This window comes from Macrobrachium rosenbergii, chromosome 19 (assembly GCF_040412425.1).
Source record: "Macrobrachium rosenbergii isolate ZJJX-2024 chromosome 19, ASM4041242v1, whole genome shotgun sequence".
Lineage (NCBI taxonomy): Eukaryota > Metazoa > Arthropoda > Malacostraca > Decapoda > Palaemonidae > Macrobrachium > Macrobrachium rosenbergii.
The window spans coordinates 36,994,795-37,001,782 of record NC_089759.1 but is presented as its reverse complement, the minus strand read 5'-3'; the positions used below and the strand labels follow the sequence as shown (position 1 = coordinate 37,001,782).

The following is a 6,988-nucleotide window of genomic DNA, read 5'->3' as shown; positions in this document are numbered from 1 at the left end:
TTGCTGTTAAAGAAAACTTCTTGTGCAATTATTACTCTCAGATTCTTGAGCACTAGATGTTGTGTTCACAGAAACAAGTTGGGAGTGGTTGTCAACTTTTTAACAACCCAAATTCCGTTTGGGATTAACGTGAGATCCATGTCCTTATAAAGTATTTCCAAGTAATTTCTTACTCAATATTCATTATGCAACATGGTAGTGGCACAAAAAATTTAAATTCATGTATCAGAATAATATGACAAAGTGGGTATGACAGACATTAACAACTTTGTATACTTGACGAATAGCCCACATATCCAATTCCTACTTGTACACAGTTTTTGTGTACAGTATGCCCAAAATATACTGGGCAACTAATGTTAAGTTTTGAAAGCAAATCAGTCTGTGACAGTTTTGCCAATCTCCATCATTGTCAATTAACCCAATTATCAGATTTTTAACCCTTCATAGACGGACATCATCATATGAGTATCTACAACAAGTTTTGAGTGATTGATGGGCTAACTCATATGAGTATTGATATTACGCGCCATATGGATGAATTTAGAGGGAAAGATGGTCGTAGCGCTTCATTGGTCGATAAATGACTTATGCCAACTGTGTAGCTCAGCACAGGACAGAGGGGGATATTAGTGTGCCTTGACACTCGATTGGGGAATGTATTGCCTCTCTCCCATGACGTCTTTTTATTTGCTCATTAATGTACCCAGGGGTTGCTGTTGTTTTTATTTCTTATCTTTTATGATAGTATGTCAGCTATGATGTAATTTTGCAAAGAAATATTAGAAAAAACATGTATAGCTCACAAAAAGTTAACTGCAACTCCCCGTCGCGGTAAATCTCTTAAATATTTTACAAGAAATATACTGAGAATTTGTTAATGATTTTAGTTCTTATCTGTTATGATATTGTGCAAGTTGTAATTAAAATTTTACAAAATAAATTATTAGAAAAAACATGTATAACTTGGTAAAAGAGGCACCACACAGGGTTGTAAATAGACACTTTCATCTTTCTGTGCAAGGTAGGAACAAATTTTTGGAATTTGTTTTCTTGCAACTTGTGCATTTGCATATCTCTCTCTTTCCATTGATGTGTTTTTTCCTAAATTGGCCAACCTTAAAGTTTGCCCGGTCCTGGGGGTGTTTAGTAATGCATACTGTACATATCTGGCCCATCCTTTGGTTAAAAAGTTCCAATTTGATTAATAAAATCTATACTGTATCATTAGTAAAGACAAATTCTTTATGCCAACACTGATTAATGTATTTCATAATGATACAGCTATTCATAGTATTGATTATGGGTACTAAAACTGGTGTCACTGATGCCAAGCTGTTCATAAAAAGTTAATGCTGATATTTCAGGTAAAATCTTTGAAAATGCTTATATATATGCACATGCAGATCCTCGTTGAAATTGCAAGAGCGAGATAGCTTAATGAGCGTCAAAGCGGCCAAGAGTAGCCCCTAATTTTTAGGCTTGATAATCTATCACTGGCCGTGATGGTCTCTCGAATTTAAATCTAGCAATTTTTTGGTGAAGAATAACAAAGGATTTTGCTGTTTAGTCTTAACTTTGTCCTTATTCTTCATGATTTCTTTTTCTTCCGCAAAATGTAATTGAATAAATTTAGTAGTGTTCTTGGCAAGTGACTCCCCCCTACTGATGTTTCTAATTTCATGTATGCAATAGGTTCATACATAGTTGCTTTTAATCACATTCTGTGTGTGTGTGTGTTTAAACTCATTAATTTGCTTAACAAAATATCCATAATGATTGTACTGATTGTGAGAGTTAGGCATTCCCTACATTTTGGGATTTGTTTCCTTGGATTATTTGTAAAGTTTCCGCGTGTGAAAAGAGTATGACCAGTTTTAAGATATTAATATCAGTTTTGGCATTCATCTGGGATGAACACCACAGTCCAACAGCGAGTTTAATTAATTTCAGTTTACTATCAAATTCATTATTCCATAAAGCCAGCCATTTACTAAAGGACAATGGCTTGTAAAGATGATAAAAGGTCACTTGTTAGAGCTTTTAAATGAAAATACCACAAGGAAATCGACTAGGTCAGATGGAGGTTAGAACTGGATAGCACACTTCACGCTCACAGAACTGGAGTACCTGATGTGTTGAGTGAGGGGAGCTTTCTTATCAAATATACCCCTTTGTTCTAGATTCATTCTCGATGTACTGATGACTCTTCAGATATTGAGGGTAATTTGTGCATTAAAGAAGTTCTTCCCAGGAGAGTAACCAGTTGTGACATGCTAACATTCATCCTTGGTAGGTCCCAGTGAAGTGTGGTCGGCTGTCCTAAAATTGCTTGTCTACCATACAAAATTATAATTTACTGAAATTTTAGATTAGGCCACAGTATGCACAAAAGTATATATGTCCAAAAGAGGTAGAAATTACAGGAGCTTTTGACATCTTAGGTTCACCTTGAATGCAAATCATTTATACAGGGAAAGGAACGAATGTCGACTTCAAAAATGGTATACTTCACTAGAAAAAGTATAAAAGTTGGAGTCTGATGATCTCAAACGCTGCCTCCCAAGAAGACGCCTTTTGGTAATTAGGTAACTTAGTGATTTTATAGCTATTGGTGCAGTTTCCCTTGTGGTGTTCAAATGAAGGTGGGCTGATTTGCAAGTCAAGTGACCAGTGGTGTCTGACAAGCTCAAAGCCTCGTCGCCAAGAAAAATATCCAGCAGTCTGATTACCACTCCTAAACAGGTTTTCCTTTCCTGGTGTTGTGAGTTTTTGGACTGCCAGGGACTGGCTTGTCATAGCACTAGCCCTACTAACAATCCTACTATCATTTTGTCTTTGGTCACTCTTACTCAGCAATCCCTCTTAAGTAAACTTATGGGGAACATTTTTAGAAAAATATATAAACTGAATTTAAGTCGGGAATCTTAGAAGTTTTCATGCAAAAATCTGCTTTAACTAATTAGTGGAAACTATGGCATTATCTCGACCACTTATGATGCCAAAGATGTTACATTCTGTCTGTCAATATGTAGTTCACCACCACTGGCTCACATTCTAGCGTTCAGTTTTGATTAGCTCGCTATTTATGCCCAGGGATTCTTAGCTTGATAAAAACGTACAAAAATGGAAAAGACACCCTCATGAATAAACTTGTCACTTAATAAGTCATAGAACGAAAACGACCACTTTATAACGAAAATCATATGAGCATGAAATCAAGATAAAGATCATAAAAAAAATACATTCAATAGCTGTACCATTTAGGGAAATATAAATGAAAGTTCAACAATTTTCAAAGAATATGAACCTACTGAGATGTGTTTACAGCATGTCACTAGCCGAGTTTCTTTCACTGACAATTACTCTTGGGTATCTTCATAAAGTTTTGAAGATAACGACTGTTGTAAATTTATTTGTACAAAATAATATTAACTTTCTAACTTTAACAAAGTCACTGCTAGGGGTTACGGATAATTATACCCCGTTCTCTTTAGTGAGCATAACAGAATTCTTACTCATTTTATCAGTTTTTTCAAATCAGTAAAGATATTAATTTAGTGAGTGGTAAAGAACCGTTTACCTGCCCTTTTTTTTTTGTGGGTCTAGGCCTACAGCATGTTTTTGGCGCTACTGTAAATTCAGACAGCATGGTAAACAGCATAGCCTACGTACAGTACCAGGGTTGCCAACCGGTACGTTTCAATACCAAATTAGTTAAAATTTGGTACTGAAAAATGTGTTTGGTATTGAAAAACAAAATTTGGTATTCTGGTATTAAAAATCGTAAAATTTGCTATTAAAAATATTGGGAAGATTTTCACAAGGCAGCAAAGGATAATGATGATGAAAATTTGGATGCCCTACATCGTGTCACCAAAAAAAAAAAAAAAAGCTTTCCAACAATGGTAAATAGACCATCCTTCTTATATCACCATATGTCATTGCTTTAAATAATCCTCGCTTATAAGCTGGGCTTTTGTTTACAACAATACAACATTTAACTTTAATAGAAGCTTTATTGTTCTTCCTTACAATGTTGATGCTACTTTTATAAGATTCTGCAATAAAAGTGATTAATGAATTTTCATACAATCTCTTCCCCTCACTTAAATAATGTGTATTTTCCTAATTTGGTATTGAAACATGAAATTTGGTATTACATGATGGCCGATTTGGTATTGTTTGACTTGCAAGGGTTGGCAACCCTGCATGATACGTACACGCGTTAAACTTCGACTTTCGAAAGTACAACTTGTTTAGTGCAGTGCTATAAACTCGTTAACACGTAAGAGATTTGATTCGTAACTTCGTATGTCCTCCTATTTTACCCATCCTAAGTTTAACCCCCATACTACCATATCCTCTCCAAATCCTTACCTGTCGGGATATACAACCAAAGAATTGGAGTGGCCATTCATTCCCGTTGTCGTTGGAGCACATGTCGGTGCCAAATAATAACGTACAAATTTATTTCCAGGAACGTAACTAGAGGCCATTGGTTTCCACTAACCATTTAGATAGGATTTGTTTCAGTTGAGAGGTCAATTAAGATTTTGTTTAAACTATAGGCTAACTTCAATGCAGGTTGACATACGATTCCTAGGTTAGGTCACCAGGCGATTTGAGTTGACAGTCGCTCTGTAGGAAGCAGTTTCGTCAGTTAACGTTTTAGTTACTTGTCTAAAAGACGCAGCTAACTGTTTTCCTTATTTTATTTACTTCTCGAGGCGTTTACTTGATTAGGCTGGTAATATATTGGAGCTTATGGGAATTAACTGTGCATAGGCTTAACCTGAATAATTTTACATAGATTTACGTAATTACATGGGCGTAATAGAATGTTTAGCCCAAATTATTGCCTGCATATTTACCGTGAATTTTGGTACTCAGTTTGCTTTAACTTGACTTTAACCTTGTCGAAACTTCTGGAATTCCGTAGCCTAACTGAACCTGCCTGGAATTCTTATGGCCTTAGTTTAATTTACTCTGAGTCCCTTTTAGGTTAATTGAACTTGGTTAAAATTTACTTTTAGCTGAATTTATTTACTTAGATTTACCAAGCAGTTTATTAATCCTTTAGAATTTCTGACACAAGTGTGAAAACACGGTATGTTTATCTTTCCACCTGAGACATTCAGTGGAAGGAATTACCCGCGTAATTTATAGTGTACATTCTTTGACTCTTCCCACTGAGTGATACAAAATTTCCCACAACGACTTGGAAACTCCAGTGTTTATGCATGAAAAGTATTGCAGTAAAACAATAAATAGATCTGCTTTTCAAATTTGCAATTAAATTACACTTATTAATTAACATTAACACCTTTACCTGTAACATTTAAATCAACATAATTGAAATAATAGATAACGAAACCCTCCAATCCTGTTTGGAATCACCATCCCAAATAATTTTGGAACCCTTTAAGAGCGACCCATGAGCTCGAAAAAATTTTTTTTTTGGTCTCAGTGGCAATGAAATAAACGTAACCATTTGAAATACATGGGATTTAATCATGCAATATTATCACCCTTTGTTGTTTCAAGCTGAAAAATCGGGATCTCTAAAATTTTTCGCTTTGTCCCTGTAATTTGGAACATTTTCTTAGTTTTCACCGTGGGCCCTAAGAAAGTGATTGTCAACACCAATGCTGGGCAAAAGGGAAGGCCATTATGACCTTGGATGTGAAGCGTGAAAAAGTAGAAATACGCGATCAAGGTTTGCGTGTTATGGATTTATGTTCAGCGATAAAGTGTAGCGTAGTCAATCATCAATCAATCATTTCCCGTGGCACCCAAGGGGATGCATAGGGCCTCGATGAACTCACGCCACCACATTCTGTCCTGGGCTAACTCCTCAAGATCTCCCCAACACTTTTCCTGCCTGCCTCGTTGCCCTTAACCACGTCTCCTTTGGCCTACCTCTACCTCTTCTACCAAGGGCAGCCCACCCCGGTGTATCTCGTGCTATTCCCTGTCTTCTGTAAACATGGCCTAGCCCCTTCCAGCGTGAGAATCTAACATATTTTAACATAGCATAGTGCGTAAGTTGAATTTAACAATGTAGCATGAAGCATGTAGCGAGTGAGTTAAGTTAGCGATAGAACCCGACGGGAAAATACCACCTCCGCCAATCTACTGCCTCCAACCACGACCCTCCGTACCCTTGGAGGCACTCGCTAGTCGCTCGTCCCGCTGTTCCCCCTCCGCCAGCGTCTTCGTGTGGTCTTCAAGGTAAAGTTACACTTAATAAAACCAGTTTATATCTTTACGTTCACTTTTATTATGTATTATTATTTTTTATAATTTTTTTTTTTGTAATTTGTAAAGTACATTTTCTTATTTAAGAACACGTAACAAAAAATTGGTGTTTTTTTTTGGGGGGGGGGAGCTGGAAGGGATTAATAGTATTTCCATTAATTTTAATGGGGAAATTTGATTTGATCTACAAGGAAATGTAGTTACGAGCTCGTTGTCAGGAACTGGCTTTAGACTGTGCTGAGTGACTATATGCTGACCCAGGTTAGCCAGTGGTTTAAATAACTGTGGATTGAAACTAGAAATACTCCAAGACTACGAAAAATGTGTCGCCAAAATACTACAGAAGTGTAATGCATTTATTTTAGAGGAGGGATGTAGGATGTTTCCATACGTCGCATGTAAAAGAAGTATTGCTTATATTCCCGCCGAAATGTGTTTAAGGCCGGAGATATTGAGTCTACGGGTCGGGGCAGTCTCGCTTGAGTGAGCGTATAGCAATTGTTAGGTGCATTGCTGCCCATGATGTTGTATTGGATTTCGTGAATATACAACTATTACATATTTCTCGTGTCTAAGTCTAACCTGCTTACAGTAACAAACCATGGCTTCATGTGGTAAAAGTTATCGAATCATCGCGCTAAAAAAAAAAACAGCCTATAAAGATGGTAATATCAAGGACAAGAGTTTTGGTCATGCAAGCGCTAGGCTTATGCCTGTTGATTTAGCA

General features: G+C 36.6%; 1 protein-coding gene across 1 annotated transcript in view; it reads left to right on the top strand.

Moving 5' to 3' along the window:
• The first annotated feature begins 4,298 nt into the window (after positions 1–4,298).
• LOC136848849 (heart- and neural crest derivatives-expressed protein 1-like) overlaps positions 4,299–6,988 on the top strand; it is a 50,531-nt gene continuing 47,841 nt past the window's right edge. The window contains exon 1 of the transcript XR_010856156.1: positions 4,299–6,234. The gene's annotated coding sequence lies outside the window, so the exon portion shown is untranslated. The remainder of the gene's footprint in view (positions 6,235–6,988) is intronic.